We start from the raw sequence: 22,979 nt of genomic DNA on the forward strand, positions 1-22,979 counted from the left end.
TGATTGACTGACTACCATGCGGCGCTAACGCCGACGTCATATAGTGTTATATACATACATATGTATATGTATATGTATGTATATATAATACATATGTATGTATATGCAAATGCCTGTGGAGCAGTGAAAGGCCGTAAAAATTCTGCCAACAATTTTGTAGTCTACTTTTAGGCGTGTACATTTCTCTTTCGCCTGCCGTTATATCCTAGCTTTTGTTGTTGTTTTTCCGTTGTCTGCTTGCATCCTAGCATTCTTTCAGTCAGCCAGTCATTCATTTAGTCCATCACAAAGCTCTAACGCTGCTTGCTGGTGCAACTTCCGCTCTCACGCCTTGTCTACTTTGAGGCGTTCAAGCGTTGTATTGCTTTTGTCAAGCTGAAAACTAAAGAATGAATTTGCTTAAAGTGAGTTTTGTGCAAATGAGTGCGCTTGAGCGTAAGCATTGTTGTTATTGTTGTATTTTTTGTTGTTTTTATGTATTTTTTTGTTGTTTTACTTATGTTTTTGTTGTTTTCTTTGTTTTTTGTTTTGTTTTTGCTCTTGTAAATGCTTTTTGATTGCACTGCACCTACGTGTGCTTGCATGAAAATGCATTTATTTTTGTTGTTGTCATATGTTTTTGTTTTTACAGCACTTTAGCATGCTTAAACGTCATTTACGTGGCAAAATCCGTTGTTCATTGTTGACGTAAAAGTGTCGTCGTCGCCGCATTCAATGAACTTTAAACAACTAAATGCTGTGTTGTGCAGAAAACGCTCAAGAAGGTGGCGAAGCGGAGGGTGGTGCGCTACGAAATCGTTTAGTTGGCTGGCGTACGTCATTGTTGCGTTTCAAATTTCATTGTGAAGTTGTTGTTGTGTTTTTCAGTTGGCTATTAATTTTCAAGTGCTGAAGAAGGTGCAATTGTGTGGGTTAATTTTGTTAAGTGGACCTCAGGGGACATATGTATGTTCTCCAGTTATGAAAACATATTTAATATTTACTTTTATCTGAAGGCTGACCTGTTAGAGATCCATAGTGAACAGTTTCTTTGAGCAATAATTCATCCCAAATTTAGTGAAGATATCTTGTCATATAAAAAAATGTTCCATACAAGGTCTTGCTTCTGGTATATCTGTATGCATGATAGCTATATGCTATTGTAGACCGATCTGAATAATTTCTTTTGAGATTGTAGTGTTGCTTTAGAGAATAATCGATGTTAAATTTTGTGAAGATATCTCGGCCAATAAAAAGGTTTTCTATACAAGCTCTTGATTTTGATCGTTCAGTTTGTATGGCAGCTATATGCTAAAGTGATCCGACATCGTCGATTACAACAAATAAGCAGCTTCTTGGGATTAAAAAGACGTGTTCAAAGTTTCAGATCGATATCTCAAAAACTGAATCGAAAATGTGTAATTATCGAAGAACTGTTAAAATTTGAATTTTTGCCGCAATGGTGGCTTTCCAGAATTATCTCTAAAGAAATGTACATTTCAGAATGGCTAAAATATCGAAATAATAAACAAAATCCATTCGAAGATTACTTGACAAACATATCTAAGAAAGTCCTGTGAAAGTTTCATATCGATCATTTCAGCCGTTTTTCTCATCGAATCGGAAAACAACGTTTCGAATATTTCGTCGTTGTACAAGGTGCGTTCCAAAGTAAACAGGACCTTTTAAAGCTAGCGCCTCCTGGTGGTTAGAATCTGTTATATTTATCGATTGTCCAGTGAGAATTTCATGACATTTCATTGATTGGAAGTGAAGTTATTGCGTTTTAAGTGTCAGTGTGTTTGTGTTATCGGTGCGAAAATGAGCTTCGAACAAAGAGCCACCATTAAATTTTGTTTTAAAATTGGTAAAACTTTTACCGAAACGTTTCAGTTGATGAAACAAGTTTATGGCGATGATTGCCTATCCCGTAGCAGAGTGCACGAGTGGTTTCAACGTTTTCAAAGTGGTCGTGAGAACATAAATGACGATCAACATGTGGGCCAATCAAAATCCTTGATCACCGGAAATTCCATCGAAACTGTTCACGCACAGTTTTCATCAAAAATCAGCCAAAACATCACTGAATTTCATTGAAATGGAATTGAACATCTCGAAAACATCGATTTATCGCATTTTGACTGAACATTTGGGCTCACGAAAGGTGTGTGCACGGTTTGTTCCGTACAAATTGACTGTCGACCAAAAATTGCTCAGAATCCAACATTCGAAGAACATCTTGTGACCGATTATTGGACCAAAAATCACATTTTAACCATTAACCATTCCCCGTATTCACCTGATAAGGCACCATGCGACTTCTTCCCTTTTCGGAAAAATGCATTTGCCCATGAAAGGAAAGCGTTATGCAGACGTAGAGCCCATTCAAAAGGCTTGCACCGGCATACTGGCGGCCATACCGGCCAACGAGCTAAAACACTCGTTCGACATGCTTTTGGACCGTGCAAAAAGCTGTATTGAAGCAGAAGGAGACTATTTTGAATAAAATAAATTGATTTTTCTGAAAAAACTATTTTTTCTGTTTTTGTTATTAAAGTCCTGTTTATTTTGGAACACACGGGCATGACGGCTCTTCGACATTTGCCATGCTGTGAAGGTACTTTTTGAAGTATCCGTGACCGGATAACAGCTAAGTTGTGTAAAAGTCGACTTTTTGAATTTACAGCTTGTCCATAAGCTTCGGTCTTTTATTAGTCTGGCCGTCCATTTGCCGTGACTCTCATTCTCCAATCTTTATTGCCATGCTATTGTAACTTTATTTGTTCTATTGCGGTCTTGTTATTTTTGGATGTTTTTTTTAGCTCCCATAGCTTTTTCTGTTCGCATGCCAAAAGGTCAATTGAGGCATTAGCGCTTATAACTAATATTGCATGGCCTGACACTGTTAGGTAGGCTGACGCAACTCTGAGAGCTGTGAAGCGGTGCACTCTAGTCACTATCTTACGCCGGTTTCCTTTTTAAGCACGTCTGCACAGATCTCATTTGCGTATAATAAGATGCTGATTAAAATTAGGATCTTTCTCTTTTTCTTTTTGGCTGGGGTCTCCTATGTTAGCCATTAGACTGCTCAGTTGGGAGCTGATATTCGCTGTCTTTCCTGCGGTATGCTGGATTTGTACCCAGAAGGTTAATCTGTGGTTCAGCCTTACGCTTATGTAGCTTACTGCTTTTTGTGTCCTAAAAATATCCGTAGTCGTTTGCATACTTATCTCGAGGGGTGTGTGTTATTTTCTAGCACTAGTAGCTCTGTTTCTTTCCGTAGCGAGCTGGAGATTGTGTGAGTCGAGCCATGCTTGCGTTCGTATCATGACCTGATTAAGCTCGCTCCGCTCTGCTTCTGTGTCTCTTGCTGTAATTGCTGCTGCAATGTCGTCCGCGTAGCCAATTAAGTACGATTCGTCTAGTATTTCAAGTTTTAGTATAGCGTCATAGCTGATATTCCACAATTCTGGGCCTAGAATGGATCCTTGTGCTGCTCTTGACGAATTCCGGATACGGCTAAAATAAGTAAAGAAATACAAAGTGGCTTTCGAGTTAGTTTTTTGCATGGGGTTACTTAGCAATCCTTGCCGTCGAGAAATCAAATGGAACATTTTGAAAAACTCGCAAATTTTACTTTCAGTACGTTCAGTTCATACGGACATCGGCTTAAAGTCTGAGATCCCTGTTAAAGACTTCTGTAAGACTCGAGCAAATTCAAGTCAATATATGGTTTCTTTCAAAATGGTTCAGAAAACCAACAAATCCACTCATTCTTGGGAAGAACCGTCAATACATTTCTGTAGAAAACGGGACCGAAGATGAAACGATCTCCGCTAGAGGACGGCGGTACAAAAAAGGTCATTATGAAGGAAATAGGTCTATATACTGATCAAGAATGACTCGGACTGAATCAATAACATTTGTTTTTAAAGAATCAGTGTTTGAAAATCATCGCGTTGGCATCCGAGAGCTAACAAAAGATCTCAACATTTTTCTATAGATCGCACCAATACATGTCGGTTAATATCTTGGGTATTAAGTGTGTCAATGCTAGGCTCGTACCAAAAGACCTGACATTTTTTCAAAAACTACGTCGGTAGGGGCTCGCTGCGCTGTGCACAACGGGAACAACTTCAACGGCGGGACTTGAACTGGTACTAAATCTGCCATCTATAGACCTCTTTGCTGGAAACTGTGGAGCAAAATCGAACGGCTACTGGCAGCAGGAGATTTCACATATAGAACTTTCGGGCATGATTCCACTTTGGGCAACACTCTAAACATCTATACGGATGGCTCGAAAATGAACGAAAGAGTTGGTCCGGGAATACACTGTCCAGAGTTAGGCATAAGGCAACCTTTTAAGTTGCCGGACCACTACAGTAAATTTCAAGCTGAGGTCTTTGCTATTGCGAAAGCCACGGAGCTGGCACCTGCAGACAATCCCAGACAGCCCAGTCGACAGCCAAGCAACAATCAAGGCGGTAATCTCGTATTGCATATCGGCCGGAATTTCTTGGGAAGCAAGGCAGCAGTGTGAAAGTCTTGCTAGAAGCAAGCAACTTCACTTCTACTGGGTGCCACAAAGCCATCGAGCCCCAAAGGCACGTGTGGACGAGATTGCCACGAATGGTGTACGGCTAACATCCGAAAACGTGATCAACATTGGGAAACCCAGGCATTGGTTATATGATGATATCGACAGAAGCATGGTAAAGAATATCAAAACCCGATAGAACGAGCTACCAGGGTGAAAAACTGCAAAAGTTATGTGCAAAACGATAGGTCAGCAGTGCACAAAATTCCTATTGGCAAACTATAGAAAAGTCTGTAGGAACATGATGAAAATACTAACTGATCACTGTCTGGTGGCGACACACGCCCGCAGGATTGGGCTGACAAATCGAGAAGACAGCAGGAAATATCTAGAACAGGGTACCAGGGAAACAATGGATCGTCTCCTGTGCACTTGTCCCGCATTGGCAAGACTACGCTGTAAGCATCTGGGGACCCGGTATGATACACATCGAGACATCGATGGTGAGGCCGCAGAGTCTATTAAAATTCGCGTCAAGCGCAGGTATCCTAAAAGATGACTACTCCTCTTGGACCTAGAAACTGAACTCCATCTGGTATCGCAAAGGACTAAAACTGGTCTATGTGTGGCTTATTGGTATACCAGATTAACCTAACCTAACCTAACGAGAACCTAACAAGATGAGACTTATAAGAAGTGATAGAAAATTGGATTAGGCATGCTTGTATTGGCTTAAAAGAAGCTTATTTGAAGGCTAAAATCTGAAAATGTTTTTTATCAGTCCAGGTTGATCAGATGTAAGCGGGGGCTTGGATTTGTTTAATCACTTTTCACTCCTAGCTAAAGGCATAAAAAGCTCTTGGTGGAGCTTAAACAAGTTTGTACTAGTTTTAAAATGTAGAGTGGTTCCAAAGTGGGTTCGGTCCAAGCCAATTTTTTTTCATCAAAGTTCATTTTAGCTGTTTTAACCTCACTTAAACACCCAGTCTTGGTGCGAAGAAGAACTAAATAACTGCACACGTAATGCACGTGACATTTCTGACATAAACTTGCACAACTAACGAAAGACGATCAACAAGCCGACGCACGTAAGAGCTCGGTAACATTATCATCATTTTTATGCAGTGATTCAATTTTTACTTTTGCCTACATACCTATATATACATAAGTATATAGATATATGTACGTCTCCACGTAGAACTCACAGCATAATCCCAAGAGCGCTGTGCGAGAAAAAATTATGAAAATAATGAACCGACAGACCGCAGAAACTCGTCTGAAAATGGAGCAAACAACGGAAGCGTCAACTATGACGGACAGACCGGTGCGGCGGCAAATGCAACGGATGCCACACAAACAAAAACAAAATCACAGTCGCACAAACAAATGTTGCAACAATCAATGCAACACTGTACGACAAAGATGCGCAAAAAGTGGGGAAAAAATCGCATGCGGTGACTGGAAAATTATGACAGCCAACATTTTATTTCCAGCCAACTTAGCTACATATTATTTAAGCTGCATGCACTCTTCTATATATATACATACATACATACATGTGTACACTTCTCATTTCCAATGGTGGCAATTAAATGTGGGTAATTAAATGGTAGATGTTGCATGCAACATTTAATCAACAACATAGATGACAACGGCAGCGACAGCATGAGAGGCGACCGTTGGAGCCCACTTATGTAATAACATCTAAGTGGATGCCTCTGTGTGCTCGAGATAAATATGATATATGTTTATATCTGTGTGTGGTTGTCAAGTGAGCTGGGCGGTAGACCAGAAATAGAAGCTACTTAGCTTGAAGTGCCACTGCGTTAGCGCCGAGAATGTGCAGATTATTAGAGATTTCAGCATAAAAGTGTAATTAGAGGACGAGGAATGTTACTAAGGTTCCTAGGATTAATAAAATCGAGATCTGGAATCTTTTAAAGTGAAACCACGTAACCTCAATATAGAACGAAGGCTATTAACAAGACTTCTAGTATATAGATTTGTTTTCTGATCTTTGAGAGATTTGAGATCTGAGGTATTTTAAAAGGAAAGACTACATAATCACGATAGAGAATGTAGGATCCTGCCAATATTCCTCTTGTCAGTAGGTCTCTGATCTGGAACCCTTTAAAAGCGATGACCATAAAACTTCAATAGAGCACGAAGGTTTCTGCTAATGTTCCTGACTTGATAACTCATAAATTACCAAACTCTCTTCCGAATTTATACTAAGACATTTAGAAAGTAGTTTTTCATAGGCGGAGTTTTTTACGTGTCGGGTCCCAAGCCCAGCGCACAACCCTGAGTAGGGATGGTTTGACTTCTCACTTTACCTCGCCTTCAGACGGATGTTCTTTGGCTATACAGAGGCTACTTGATGTAACACCGAAAGTCGTGAGCTGCTTGAGCCATCGGTGATCGTTTTTAGTCACTCCCAAGTGAATGGCACTGAGACTTTCCTCACTTGCGTGAACGTCTACATATGACATGAAAAGTTCTGCGGAAGATTTATGATCCTTTGCGCGTTGGCCACGGCGAATATCGCATCGATGGAACGATGAGCTGTATGGGATATACGACGCCATTGACATAGTTCAGCGCATCAAAAAGCAGCGGTTACACTGGCTAGGTCATGTCGTCCGAATGGACAAAAACACTCCAGCTCTGGCAAGGCAGTACACGCCAGGGGAAGCAGAAAGAAAGGAAGACCTCCACTCCGTTGGAAAGACCAGTTGGAGAAAAACATGGCTTCGCTAGGAATCTCCAATTGGCGTCAAACAGCGAAAAGGAAAAACGACTGGCGTCATGTTTTATATCTCATTAAATCTTCGATTACAAAAACCTTTGTAGAATACCCTACATTAATTGACTTGAATACCTTAAATAACTGTAATTCTTACTTAAACCAATTTCTACCAAAATGAAGTTAAGTTTTCCGCAAAGTTCCTTCGATAGTCTAGCGAAAATGTCTTGAGAGGAGCTTAAGTAATTATATTCCCTTTTTCAGTCAAATTCCAGTAGCACCGCTCCTGAAGAAGTCATAAGTCACATTTCATATGTTTGTTGGTTTTACATTTTCTAGAAAAATTAGCTCGGATCTTCAAATTTTCTAGAACTGTCCAGTAAAGTTTCAAGCGCTTCGGAAATAAGTCACAGAAATACTTTTTGCTTGGAAACCACGAAATCTGTTAGGGTTTTTTTACCAATGAGGGTGAAACATCTTTTCTTTTTGGTAACCACTTGCTGCCAGGCCCGGACAATCTAGATGGATGCGTAAAACTTTCCAATTTCTCTCTTACTTTCGAAATCTGTCTGATTCTGAACGATTTGCCTCTTCAGACAATACAATTGTTGGCCGTAACAGAGCGGCTCGTGGTAGATGCCTTCAATCCCATGAAACATTAAACCTGACCAAGAATATATTTGATTGACCATCTTTTGGGTTGGCTTAGCGCTATTCGACCACGACTGTTTTCGCTTGACGTTGTCGTAAATCCAGTTTTCATTACCAGTGGTCACTCTCTTTATAAATGGATCGATTTTGCTACGATTGAGCGTTACCTTGTGTTCGGGTACGCGTCAACCCCTTTAACAAGAGTACCTATAAGTGTGATTGAATCAGTTCAATGAAACTTTACTAATATTTTTTTCTCGAGATCCATGTCTTTATTGTCCTTAAGGGTGAACATTGATGTTATAGATTTTTATTTAGTATCGGACTGGGACAATGTTTAAAATTCGTGTGGCATAATGACTTTATGAAGTCGGTTGCATCGGTGTGAAACTTTAGTGTGACGATTTAAAACGTCCACAGATCTTAGCAAGAGAGAGTATATAAAAGGAGGATAAAAATGTCGAACAAAGAATTTTTCGAGAGATCGTTGCAGACATGCCTCGTTCTGGACGACCTTCGACCTCTTCAACTGATGAAAATATTAAAAAAGTGAAGGATATGGTGTTAGAAAATCAACAAGTGTTGGAGAGATAGCAAGAGAGCTCGACATCTCTCGCGAGTCCGTCCGAATAATTTTGACGGATATTTTGGGTATGAAACGCATTTTTGCTCAACTCGTTCCGATAAAGCTGAATTTTTTTCAAAATGAGTACCGTAAACAAGTCTCTTTGGACATGCGAATTCCGATTCCATATTCATGGAGAGCATTATAACTGCCGATGAGACATGGGTTTATGAGTTAGACGTGCAAACAACTCAACAATCAGCGGAGTGCAGGGAAAAAAAAGCTGAAAGCAAAAAAACAACACGCCAAAGCCACTCAAAAAAGGAAGAAGATGTCTGTCTAACATTCTATAAAGCAGATAAACCGACTAAATATGCAGTTCAACACATTTCTAAAAACTTTCCTCCTTGTAGGGTTCTATGGCGGTAGATAACATTGTTGTAGTAATATTATTAGTTGAAATATATGTAGTTTCTTTGGAAGTAAATGTTTACACTTTCACAACTGCTGTGTTTTCAAAATTCTTTCGCATAATTTCCGAGAAAATTGTTCATAAAATTGCTCTCGCCATTAAAGTGTCTCACGCATCATTTTCCGAATAAAAACAACATAGGTAATTATATAATTCTAGTGAGCAGCATGGCGTTCAGTAACAAGTCTCGCATTGTCGTAGAACAGAATAGCAAAAGAATTGCATGAAAAATGCTGATAAGGCAAGAAAAATGCGCAATGTTTGGCGAGGCGCAAGGGCGTTCGTGTTGCTCGTGCACCAAGCAACTTTGTGTGTAGCAAAAAATTATAGCTGAAGAGTCATACACTTGCAATCAGAGAATAACTAGTGCAACAACAACTGAATTACAAATACAGTGAAATTCTCTACTGCGGACAGTTCTTATGAGCCGACACCTCCAATAACCGGATAAACTTCATGAACACAACGTTTTCATTAATATTTTCATATAAAGCCAATTTCTATAAACGGATATGATTACGCTTCAATGACCGGACACTAATTTGGTAGTATTTCGTTCAAATTATCTCTGATAACCGGACCGTTTAAAACACACGCCATCATATGTGGACAGCTTACATAGCCGGGCAAAAACACTACGCCGGTGGCCGGTTATGAAGAATTTCACTGGATATGGCTGACAGTACTGACTAGGAATTCTCTTCGAGTAAAAGAGGTTGTCACAGGAGAGATAATAAAGAATTTTAGACCGCTTGGGGCGTATACTGCGAAAATTGTTCGAAATTTACTCTAAATGCGAAACTTCAATACTGCAGAGAGCTTTAACGAAAGTAAAATTTTAACTGACTGCTTTCGTTCAAATTTTATTGCTGTCCTTCAATATTTTTGAGTAACAAGTTAAATACTTAATTAGATGGAGACCTATTTAAATTCCGTATCCTAATAAAGACCGGCATAGGAGAGCTATGTTGGATATCAAAAATTCATTTAAATCTCAATAAAAAAATATAATTCAACAAAAATACCGCGAGACTTTTTTCAACCCATTAATGATTTTTGTTTAAAGATACATAGTCTAATACTATCTTTTTTTGATGGTTTAATACTATCAGGGCCGAGACCTCGATTAATAAAAAAAACTGTTACTTTCGATTTTGGGGACTAAAACGTATTCTAACTGTGATGGCATTCCGTTTCAAGCCCACCACAAGTATATTGAATATTGAATCTCTCTTTTGGAGTTGTTTGTAAATTGATACTGCCAAAGTGAAGCTGGTAGTATTAGAGTCACTACTTATATAGGGAACAAGCGAACAGGGTACTTTATTAATCTAACCTTGTATAAAGTTCTAATTCAAAACAAAAAATGTTAAATTCTCCAACTTAACATTTACCACATTCTTACTGATAATCTACTCAGAGGCCATAAAGAACTATTGAGAAGCTCACTTTACCATGTAAAATAACCGTAAGGTCATTTAATAAATAAATTCTGCGATAGACGAGTCTACATAATCGGAACGGACCCGGACTTTTATACGGTCAAGCACTGACAAAACGGCAGTATAACTCCAAATTACTTCAGAAATGCTTTCTGCGGCTAAAATAACAATAACAATATTTTTTGATAAATACAATATATTAAACCAATTTACCGACATAAACTTGTTTTGATGATTGCAAAACATTAACCTCAAACTTTGTTACCACACCGAGCAAGACAACGGTTATTTCAGGGTTAAAAACTAGAAAACATATTTCCAAAGTCATGAAATTAATCTGAGCAATTCAAAAACACTTAGACAACTATCAATTAATTTTATAGGAACTGATCAAATTTGACTCGGATTGTTCCATTTTAAGGACGTGTTGTGGGCTAAAAACTAGAAAACATATTTCCAAAGTCATGAAATTAATCTGAGAAATTAAAAAATTCTAAAAAAACTATGAATTAATTCTATACCACCTGATCAAATTTGACCCGGACTGTTCCATTTTAACTGCGTGCGCAAACCGGTCGTTAAAATTGTTTTTCCAGATTGGCACCAACTTTTTATGATAGTAGGAAATATGATCTCCATATGTCAATAAATGTGTGATTTTCAGCTGTCTGTTTACGACGCGAAAAGCTTGTCTGCGATTTTTACCATGAAACAATTTAACAGCGAATTTGTTTAAGTTTTGTGTTTCCTATGGAATCACGGTTATGAAATCATTAAAAATGTTGCAGAAGTCTTTTGGGTAGTCTACTTTATCACGAACACAAGTATTTGAGTGGCAAAAAATATTCAGTGAAGGTCGAGAAGTTAACTAAAACTTGCCTCATACGATTCGTCTAACCATCTTTGTGGAAGATCAAAAAAGTTAATTAAGCAATGCTTTAAAAACGTCGTGTTGGTAACAGAGAGATAGCAGAGGATCTCAACATTTCTTAGGGATCCACTTAACATATTTCGGTTAATGTTTTGGGTATAAAGTGATCTCAAGATTAGATTGGTACCAAAAAACAACAACCTTTAGCAAATACAGCGCCGAGTATAGGTCGGAAAAGAGATATTTGACAAAGCAGCTGAGGCATTACATTCATTAAATGCATCATTACTGGTGATGAGACATGGATTTATGAATATGACGTCGAAACTGTTCAACAATCTAACTGATGGCGCTCAAAAAATAAACTGAAACCGAAAAACCCCAATTTCGCCAAGCTATAGAAGGCCAACCCAACAGAAGCTTATAATAAGTCCATGAAATATTTGATTACATTTTTATTAAAATGAGTGAAAGTATAGTTTTTTTGTCAGTCATAATCAAATTCGATAAGATTCTAAGAAACAGTTTTGGACAAATTGGTTTATTATAACCAATTATGACCTTAATGCCTGTGCCTTGGACGGCTCGTTCGTTTAAGCAAGTCAAGTGGTCTCATTTGCTTACAAAAAGCTTTTGTTTAGTTTGATCAGAAGTGTATGATTTGGAAGAGCCGCAAACTATCATTACAGTTACAGAAACGCTGGATACAAGTAGCCAAAAGCCTAGTCGCGGACAAATCCAACAGTACTGTACCCCATTACGGTTATTGATAAAGTTAGTTAGAGACAAGTAACTAAAAGATAAGCTTCGGACGAACTTAAAGAAATCGTGATTATATCCACAATACCTCAAGTATAAGTCGATGCAAAGCCTTTATTCAAGAAGTCCGCAAAAGTGCATAGCGATCTGTAGACTCAAAAACAAGAGTCTGGGAGCCACTTATCTTAACAGGGAATGGATCGATTCCATAGTGGTTAGTATGATCCTCTAGTTTATAAGGGTGATTGGCCTATGTGAGTCCTTGAAAAAGAGGGAAGGGTACAATAGACCATAGGACTCAGTGCATACCTCAACAACTTTCTGTTTCTATAAAACAGCAAGTTGACCAGTAAAATCTTAATTATAAATTTCTTGAGAGGAGGCTTAGGCATTAATGTCATCACACCATTATGGGTTATAATACGATAATTAAAGCTTATTGGGTCTGTTTGAACGATTTTTGAAAAATTAGACTTCATTGTACTCCTGCTTAAGTTCGTAAATTCAAATTCCTTTGAACCTATTAAAAAATTAACTGTTGTGAGTCATATTTAAACAATTTTTTTGTACTCCGTCTCGTCAACTCGTCTTACGATCGGTATCGAATTGCATTTGCTTTGCTTTTAATGATCCAAAAATATTGCCGCCTACCCAGAGACTGCCGGATGCCCACTTGCTTAACTTACTTATCACAACAGCTGTTTGGCGCTATGCGCTCTGTTTACGAACGAACAGCGCCAACTCGATTGGCGCTCATCACCGATCGACCCAACACGATCATACGCGACGGCCAGCGCCAGCTTGTTTGGTTTGAGTTGCTTCAGTTGCATTGCGACAACAGCGCTGTACGCGACGTTTGACTTGTACGAGCGGGCTTTTTTTGATTTTACACATGCATTAACGGTTTGTGCGGTGGTTTGTAAAATTCTCACGGCAGCCGGTACGTGACGCGAGTCACTAGAAAAAGTTATTAAAAGTAATTACAAAAAAAAAAAAAAATACAAAACTCGTGTTTCACGCATTTTACGCTCTTATCAGTTGTATGTGTGGGCGTATATGCAGACCGCTAAGTGATAAATAAATATTGAGCTGTCAAGTGGTTGCAGTTAAGACGAGTTGTGGGTGGGCGCGTGCTTATTGTGGGTAAGATCAGTTGAAAAAATGAAAATAAGTAGTGAAATATGTTAAAAAATACAACAAAAAATACTAATGACCATTAGAAAATTCTAAAAAATACAAACATATGCATGCATGTGACTTGCCAATCATCTACACATACATACATAGGTACAAAGATATCGTTTGTTGAAAGATAAGGCAGATGCTCTGTTTTTTGACGTATTTGCTGGATGAATTTGCACAAGATACCCAGTTCTCTGGTTCTCTAGATCGTTGTTAATGTTGTGTGTAATACATTTTAAGTGTGATTTTGCATAAAATTAATACATATCTATATGTAAATTTTCGTTTTGGTAAATGAGATCAGCGCTTAGCAACAAACTAAAAATTTGATGCATAAAAAATAGAGAATAAAAAAAACTAAAAAATTCTAATAAAGCCAAATTAAAATTCAAATTTAATAAATCTCAAATTTGCATGAGAATGCCAATGACCAGTAAAAATAACAACAACAACAGCAACAAGTTACGTTCACATGAAATGTTAAATTGAAAAATATTCGAACTACTTTCGCTATTTAAAGACGATGACAGTGCGTCTAATTAAGCAATTTAAAATTCTTGCCATTTAAGCGCACATAAATAACGACAGACATACACACATATAAGCAAAAATGTATCATCTCTTAATAATTAATGATTAACTTTTCCTTTGTGGCTAATTTGGTAAGACGACGTTTGAACCACTCAATGCGTGGAAGGAAGGCAGTTGATACAGATCTGCACATTGGGGGTGTTCACATAGTCGGACACACGACTAGGTGGTAGAAAAAGGAGTTTATAAATATAAAAATGTTAATGTTTTGTTTGATGTGCATTAATTTAGTATTTTGTAAAAATATGATACAAAATTAAGCTCAAAGAATTTAAATTGTTTAACATATTATAGAAATTAATAAAATTTATAAGTATAAATTATAAAGAAAAAATAAAATAAAAATAAGAAAAAAAGTAATCTTTAGCTTCACCGAAGCTATAATACCCTTCACAGGTGCATTTCGAATAGCATAAAAGTGTATCAAAAGATGTTTACCTTGATTTTGATCGGTCAGTTTGTTTGCTATATACTATGTGCGATCTGAACATATATGCTATTTAGTTAAGATAGTCGTCAAATAAAAAAGTTTTTCGAAAATTTTGTTCGGAGATTCGAAAATTTTGTTCGGAGATTAAGCTTTGCCTTGGAAAATATTTTATGCCAAATTTAGTTAGGATATCTCGTCAAATAAAAAAGTTTTTCATATAAAAAATTATTTTTGATCAGTCAGGTTGTATGACAGCTATATTCTATAGTGGTCCGATCTAAAAAATATTTTCGGAAATTACAGTCTTGATTCAGAAAATAACTCATGCAAAATTCAGGGAAGATATCTCGTTAAATAAAAAAGTTTTCCATACAAGTACTTCATTTCGATAGGCCAATTTGTATGACGGTTATATGCTAGTAGTAGTCGGATTCGAAAAATTTGTTCGCAGATTTGACTTGCAATATAATCCATGTCAAATGTGGTGAGGATATCTCTTCAAATAAAATAGCTTTCTAAACAAGCACTTTATTCCGACCGTTCAGATTCTCGGGAAGAAAAAGGCAGGTGCAAAATTCCACGACCTGAATTAGAAAGAACGAAGCTATTAAATTGATTATTTCACTATTTTGAAACTAAATATTTCGGAACATTCTTCGGGATTACTTTATACACGTGTACATTATTCCTTTCAACTTGAAGTAATATTCGTTTTTGGACAATTCTAAATACAACGCTTTTTCGTTTAAGTTTAGTTATTATTATTTTTTTTTTTAATTGAAGTGTATGACATTCGAACACAGGAGTTCTTCTTTTTTATGGCTTCATAAAAGACTACATACAGCAGTCCCCTTTCGATCTTTGATCAGCCATCTAACCTAACCTAACCCAACCTAACCTATCATATACGATCTACGTACTCAAAAACTATTCTGTTTTGTTTTCTGTATTGAAGGATTTGAACAAATACTTACTACAAGGTTTTTTCTAACTTGTTTCTCAAAATTTTATTTTCATTCTATTTCGTCGAAAAATAATATAAAATCGCCAGGGTATTCAGAGTTGATAATGCTATTAATTTCTTTCGAAACATAATTTTCAGTTCGAAGCTTATTAAAGAATTTTTAGAAACCTTTTAGCGCTTATCTAGAGACAGCAAGCCAATAATTCGATAGGAGCTAGGACACTACGTTAACGAAGGAAGTGAGACTTTAGATTATTCGGTAATAACAGCTGTTCGTGGAAGGCCGGAATGCTGGAAGATCTAAAAAGGCCATACAAATTTTATGTTACCCATATTAGTTTGAAACTCCTTACCACTTTTATATAGAGAACTTAATATACAATATTTTAAAAATTTACTGGGTCTGTAGTTTCAAAAAGAATATTAGCTTTACCAGGTTGTTCAATAAGTTTTGTCGTTTGATAAGAAAAACACAATTTTATGATTCAAAATACATTTTATTATTCAGTATAATCTCCCTGAACGTTAATACACTTCCTTCAACGTTCCTCCAGTCATATGGATTCCATCTCTGAAGTGAGAATCCGGAAGGTCTGCAAAATACGATTCAACAGCCGTTATGACCTCTTCATTTGATGAAGAACGCTTGCCACGCTGGGGGAAAAATCTGGTGAATACGGTGGATGCTCCAACAATTCGAAGTTTAGTTCATGGATTTTTGCCATTGTCAAAATGCTCTTGTGACACGGTGCATTGTCCTGATGAGAAAGGATTTGCGGGTGACTTATGATCTTTTGCGCATTGGCAACGGCGAATATCGCATTCAATGGAAAGATGAGCTGTACGAGATATACGACGACATTGACATAGTTCAACGAATTTAAAGACAGCGGCTACGCTGGCTAGGTCATGTCGTCCAAATGGACGAAACACTCCAGTTCTGAGAGCTGCTCGACGCAGTACCCGCCGGGGGAAGCAGAGGAAGACAACCAATAAAAATCTATTTTCTCAACAAAAATGTAAAGCCAACTTTAGTAAACGGACAGAATGTTATAGTTTACTTTCAAAATATATTTTTGATTTCAAAATTTTTTTTTTTTTTTTTGGAGGTTGCTTCTTGACCAGTTTGCATCATTCACTCAAATTTCCAGTCCTCAAAATTTTTTTTTTACCAAAAGCGGTACTTCTCAAACCATATAATTGCCGCCTCTATTGCCATTCTCATACACCACTAATAAACTCTTTATTAACCATAATTGAAAAATAAATAAACAATTTTGTCAAATATTTTCGCTCTTTGCGCCAGCCAGTGTGTGCGTCTCTTTGTTTGCCAGCAGTTGGCGTTTAATTGTTAATTAAACATTTTTAAATAGTTTTGCCACTTGTGCGCCTTTTATAGTTATAGCGTCACCATAATGGTTTGCTATTGTTGTTGTTGCTGTCGACAAGGTAATTTACTGCAAAGTTACACAGTATTCTTGTTATTGTTACATAGTATATTATATGATGCTTTAAATTTTATCAGTTTGTTAGAAACAAGTACAAAGCAGTTATGTCTAGAGTACTACAACAACAAAACAATAAGAAACCACTTTACAAGCGACAAGTAATGAAAAGTGTCGCCACACAAAGTATCGAAAATTGTTGATTGATTGATTAGCTGTGTTGAAAGACTTTTATGAATTGGTATGTGAAGCACTTTAAAGTGTAGCAGATCAACTTACATACATACCTATAGTACATATCTATGAAAACACATACATCCGTTAGCTACAGTTATTGATATTGTCGTACTGGAGTATTATGTAAGGTGTATAGGCGACAATTGCCTTTTGTAATTATTAAAAAATGTTGATAATTGAAATTTTTGGCACTTGTTAATGACAGCAATAAATAATATACAGTGACTGCGCAAATTATGCGGGACAAGTAAAATTTTCATATGAAGCATAACCATAATTAGAGGCAAGTATTTTCTTTAAGTATGTGTAATTCTTATTTCTGAAATCCTTTTTCAGTTTAACAAATATTTTTATGATGCGCTTTTAATAATTTTCTTTTGGTCCCCGGTACTCACAAGTGTCGTATACACAAGCTATTGTTAATTTCTCAAATGTGTCCGAGTAGTGGAAACTTCTCCCGAAGCAATAGAATAGCGTTTAAAACACAAATGAAGAATATTCAATTTTCAATCTGATCAGCCAAGAGGACTTGCCAAGAGTTCATTTCGTCACACACAACGGATCATTGAAATAATGGATTGTCAAAAAAGTCTTGCGGTATTTTTATTTAATTTTTTTTTTTTATTGAAATTTAAATGAATTTTTGATGACTCATGCCCAGCTCTTGACCGATGCTACGTCTGCTACTATGCCGGTCTCTTTCGACCAATTCAGCGATTTTATCGCAATTTTAAATCGCCTTCCGGAGCATGGCGCATGAACTTCTACACCAGAACGAAAAAGTTTAAACCATCATTGTGGAAACGGAAACTGCATCGGGTCCATAAACTGCACAAATTTTATTGGCGGCTTGGGATGCATTTTTGCATTTATCGTAGTAGTACTGTAAAATATGCCGTATTTTCTCTTATTTTGCTCCATGTTTGCGACGCTATAACTCACGAACGACTTAAAAGAAACGACTATCAATCAAACACGTGTTAGTGCGTGAAATGAGCTTTCCAAAAAGGTATAGCATGACACGATGCGACGAATAAAACTAGAACTACGTGCTTTCAGCGCCAACTACCGAAAATACCGCAAGACTTTTTTAAGTAAAGGGTGTAACGCGATCAAAGAATGTTGCTGTCCTGAGCTATGGTTCAATCTAAAATAATTTCAATCTTAAACGTACCTAGTGGGTGAATAAAAATTGAATATTCTTAAAAGAACATTTTGAAGTTAAATAAATCGTTTTCTGGTTTAGTCTCATAAGAATCTCTCAAAAAAAAGTTGATCAGCTGCATTGCTAGGTTTTTGGGTGTTCGGAAATTTTTAGAAGCAAAATATTGGAAAAACTTGGACTAAATGCATTAAGTGATGAGCAGCGCCACATGGAACAGCCATAGACCATTTATATCTTTTCAAGTGTTGCTTGAAGCAAGATAATCCAGGGAAATACTTCAGGTCTTCCTCCTCAGGTTGTTACTTTGGATTTTTACTGTACTAGTAGCTAGACAAGCAACGCAGCTGTGAAAATAATGAAATGAATTGTGGTATTTATTCAATTAAAATCTTTATAGTCAACTTTTCACATCAATTTCCTGTAATAATGAGGTGCTGAATCGCCGATAAAGTTTGTATATTCGTGACAATAATAAAAAACGAAATGTTATGACATAAAGGTGACGAGTGTGAAGCGGTTTACAGATATTGCATTTGACTGCATTTTTATGTTAATATAAAAAAATCCACCGTTAAAGTATAGAATCTTTTTATAAAACTTTAATGCTTCTTTAATTGAAACAGAAGACCGTGCTTTAACTGTAAATACATACATACATATTTGTACAAATGTATGTGTGGCTCTAAGTAACGCTTTAAAGTAGGTTGAAGAATCTAACGCGTTTAGCGCCACTTGTGAGTAGTGGAAGACATTTACGAGAGAATTTTTCTAATAAGGAGGGAATGACTTTTCTGTAGTCTAGAATATTTCGAAGCCGGAAATCGAACCCACAACGTTTACCATATTTGCCACAAGTTTTCACTATATTATTACATAAGAAATCACTATAACTTTACTGAATTCAGATCTCTAAATTTGATACTTCATTGAATTCTAATTTGTTATATATTGTTAATTATAACGGATGATCCAAGTGTAGGTACTTTTAGACAAATCGCGCGTCAGTCATGCCAAGCTGTCATGTCATTTCGTTCAGTATTGTTTATCATTTCATCATTGAAACACTTACGCCTGAAAAAGTTCATCCGAAGACCGTGGAAAACGCCGTTGGCAGCAACGCGAACTGACGTATGGAACGACTTGGCGCATTTTACGTCAAGATATTACAAAAGAAAGCGTATAAAATACAGCTTGTGCAAGAACTGAAGCCACTCGACCTTCCAAAGCGACATCGCACCGCTTTATGGGCTTTTGAAAAGTTCCAAGAAGGTCCGACGTTTCTGGCTCAATGGCTATGAAATAAGCATTGCCGCATTGGACAAAGAAGAACCTAAAGGATTCAAGAACTTCCATTACATCCAGAAAACACAACGGTTGATGTGGTTTGTGGTCCGGTGGAATCATCGGTCCATAATTCTTCAAAAATTATGCCGGTGAGAACGTAACCGTCAAACGGCGTCTTTGGATTCAACAAGACGGCGCCACTTCACACACATCGCATCAATCAATGAATTTATTGAGAGAATACTTCGGTGGGCAGATAATTTCACGTTTTTGGCTGATCGATTGGACTCCAAGATCGTGTGATATCACACCGTTAGACGTTACTGTGGGAATATGCAAAGTCTAATGTTTATGCAGACGTTCCCACTTCGATTCAGGCTTTGTAGCAAAACAACACGCGTGTCATTCACCTTTTGTCGAAATGTTCGAACGAGTCATTGATAATGGAGGGACCATCTGAGACGTAGCCGCGGCCAAATATTGAGCGAGATAATAGTCAAAAAAGAATCGCCAAACAATGTGCTTTTGAATGATAATAAACATTCTCCATTAAATTTGAAGTTTCTGTGTTTTTTCATTAAAAAAATTGGGAACCTCGAAATGGATCACCCATTAGAAAAATATTTCGTTTGAAATTTTTTATAGATTTGGGTCGATATTCGCAAAATGATTCAAAGAGCCTACCGACCGACATGTTGTTATGTGTCGTGACATATTTTTTACTCAAAATTAGTCTCTTTTGGAGGCTTTCTCTTCAAAGATAAGTCGGAAGTTCCTAAAATTTTATATAAGTGCGAGGCAATAATATTTAAAAAAAATTTTAGAAGTGGCGTAATAATTATATTATAGCTTTTCATATAATATCTCTAACTAATTGGGTTAGATCGTGTTAAGTTAAGTGAGGTCATGTTTTATGGTCGATTTTCCATTGGAAGATCACACTAAACCGACACTTTGTCATGCTTGTGTTTCGCCAATATGATAAAAGGTTTTTAGTCGTTGACATACAAAAAATATCGAAATGTTTTGAAATCGTCATATTTCGAAATATTAAATTCTATTATAATAGTCGCGAGCAAAAGAAGAGCATTCAAGGTTTTTTCGACACAGAAACGAAAACACAAAATTACAAAATAAAATTCTCAAAAATTCCGTTTAGCGAATTCAAGGTTGCATAAATAAATCTTGGAAAGTGCAAAAACAAATATCTGGTGGAATACATATGAACATATATACACACCTAAATACAAACAGATCTTCACACATTCATTGCTTTGTCGCGTCAGAGAAATGTTCTATTTAATGAAAGAGTCGAGTCCACATGCCAATTGGACCAAATGGCGGCGAATTCTCGACAAAGAAACAGTAAAACAATGAAACCGAAATAGAAATTTTAGCATACAACAACAATAAAGGAGACAACGCAAAAGCGCCAAATGCAAAGTATTTGTGTATTTCTCGGACTGATTGATGGCAGCTTCGTGGCGCGTCACGGCGGCCAATTACTATATCAACACCACATAGTCTTCGCTTATTTGCAGTCTTATTTCCCTTATTCTTTACTTTCATGTCTTTTTGCTGGAAAATCGCGAGTGCTTTTTCACGTCAGACTAATAAGATTTGTGGCAAGAAGCCAAGTGTGAAGAATTCGAAAACGAAAAAGATTTAAATGCGCAGCAAAATGAGGGAAGTATCCACGAACGAGACGGGAGAATTGCAGCAGGTGAAGAAAAGTAGCGCTATAAATTATTATGCTCAAAACAAAACAAACGAAAACTTTTAGAGAAGTTGTTGTAAGACATGCATTTTATAAACAAATAAACAAAAAAGCAATCAGTGGTACGGGAAATTGTAATGATAACGGCAATGGAATTCGAAAGTAATCAAAAGCTGTTAATAAAGAAATATGAACACAAAAAGATTAACCTAACACATAACAGTAACTGCGAAGCCGAATAAAGGTTAAGAATGAAAAATGAAAGCAAAAAAGAAATAAAAAATGAAAAATTAGAAAATAGAAAATTACTAAAGAAAAACTCTAAAAAACTCACTAAGACTCACTGCGATCAGCCGGCTCAGCATTTCCCAAAAGACCGCCAAGCCGAAAAGCAATCAGTTGTCTGGAGGAAACACGAAATTAATACATGGCAACTCGCGTAAAAAAATAATAAAATCGAAAAAGGTGTTACTGGCTTCTTTTTCATGTTTTTGATTGCCAGCAAAGGCTCAAGCAAAGTCAAAATTAATTAATTTGATGTCTGTGTTGTTGTTGTGGTAATTGCAGGCTGTATGTGTGTATATCCCTAAGATGCGTTGCAGTGTTGCGTTTGTTTGATAGAAAAATGGTTTGAATAATCATAGGCTCATGCAGCACAGTGGTATGGTGGTGATAAAAAATTGATGAAATTTGGAAAATATTTTTATACGTTTTATTTACAATAAAATATGTTTAAAAAAATTATAAAGGGTATAATAAAAAAATGATAAATGAAAAATAAAAATAATTTCATATTAAATGTATGTATGTATGTATATACTTTCGAAGATTACAATTTTTTAATTTTCGAAGTCGATTAACTTTCGAAGTAAGCGCGGCAATTTCACCATGCCACGAAGTTTTGGAGAAAGTTTTAAAAAACGGAAGCTCTAAAATCGGGCGTTCTAAAATCTGCAAATTTTCGAATATTGTTATTTTCTCATACCAAATACTTTCGAGATTATTTTCTGAATGTTTTCGAAAATTGAAATATTTAATCTAGAAAATTACAATTTTTTCATATTTCCAGTTTTTTTTTGAAAATATGCTCATTATATACTTTCAAAAGTTTTGCTTTCGTTATTCTGTGCATGTAGCACAGTGGTATCGTATAGATAAAACATTGTTAAAATTTGGAAAAAAGTTTTTTTCATTAAAATAAGTTTTTAATAAAAACTATAATATAAAATTTGAAAAAAAAGATAATGAAGCTCTAAAATCGGGCGTAATGAATTTTGCACATTTTCGAAAATTAATAACTTTCCATATGAAATACTTCCGAGAATGACGGTTTGCGAAATTTAATTTTAAAAAGTATACATTTTGAACTCTCGAAATTTATGCTCTCGATATTTATGATTTTCAAAACTTGTTTACGTTGTTATTTCGAAGTCGATTAACTTTCGAAATGCCACGAAGTTCGGAGAAAGTCTTAAAAAGGTGGGCAGCTTTAAAATCGGTCGTATTGAAATCTATTCATTTTCGAATATTACTATTTTTCAAATCAAATACTTTCGAGAATGACTATTTCTTCATATTTCGAAATTCTTTTTTGAAATATATACATAAATTTTGAGCTTTCGAAAATTATGCTTTCGATATTTATACCTACTTATATGCTTTCCAAAACTATTTTAATTTGTTATTTCGAAGTTGATTAACTTTAGTGGTCGTGAATATTTCACTGTGCCACAAAGTTCGGAGAAAGTCTTAAATAAACTTCGATGTTGATTTCCGATTTCGCCTATTTTCAGTATCTTCTTTTATCGTTCGTGATATGAATTTCAGAAGACAGTCGAAGAATTCCATATTAATATGAAATAATAATATCCAACTCAATTTATTTTTGAATCGGGCGAAGTTGGGAGAGTCTTAACAATTTGGATGTTCATTTCCAACT

General features: G+C 36.3%; 1 protein-coding gene across 2 annotated transcripts in view; it reads left to right on the forward strand.

The window, feature by feature from the left end:
• The window catches only part of LOC126752452 (ankyrin repeat domain-containing protein 29), a 60,908-nt gene that overhangs the window by 925 nt on the left and 37,004 nt on the right, over positions 1-22,979 (forward strand). The window contains exon 1 of one of the 2 annotated variants that reach the window (XM_050463254.1): positions 12,864-13,168. The exons of the other annotated variant lie outside the window; for it this stretch is intronic. The gene's annotated coding sequence lies outside the window, so the exon portion shown is untranslated. Of the gene's footprint in view, positions 1-12,863; positions 13,169-22,979 lie in introns of those variants that run through there. 2 annotated transcript variants of the gene reach the window in all.

Source organism: Bactrocera neohumeralis, chromosome 3, assembly GCF_024586455.1.
Source record: "Bactrocera neohumeralis isolate Rockhampton chromosome 3, APGP_CSIRO_Bneo_wtdbg2-racon-allhic-juicebox.fasta_v2, whole genome shotgun sequence".
Classification (NCBI taxonomy): Eukaryota; Metazoa; Arthropoda; class Insecta; order Diptera; family Tephritidae; genus Bactrocera; species Bactrocera neohumeralis.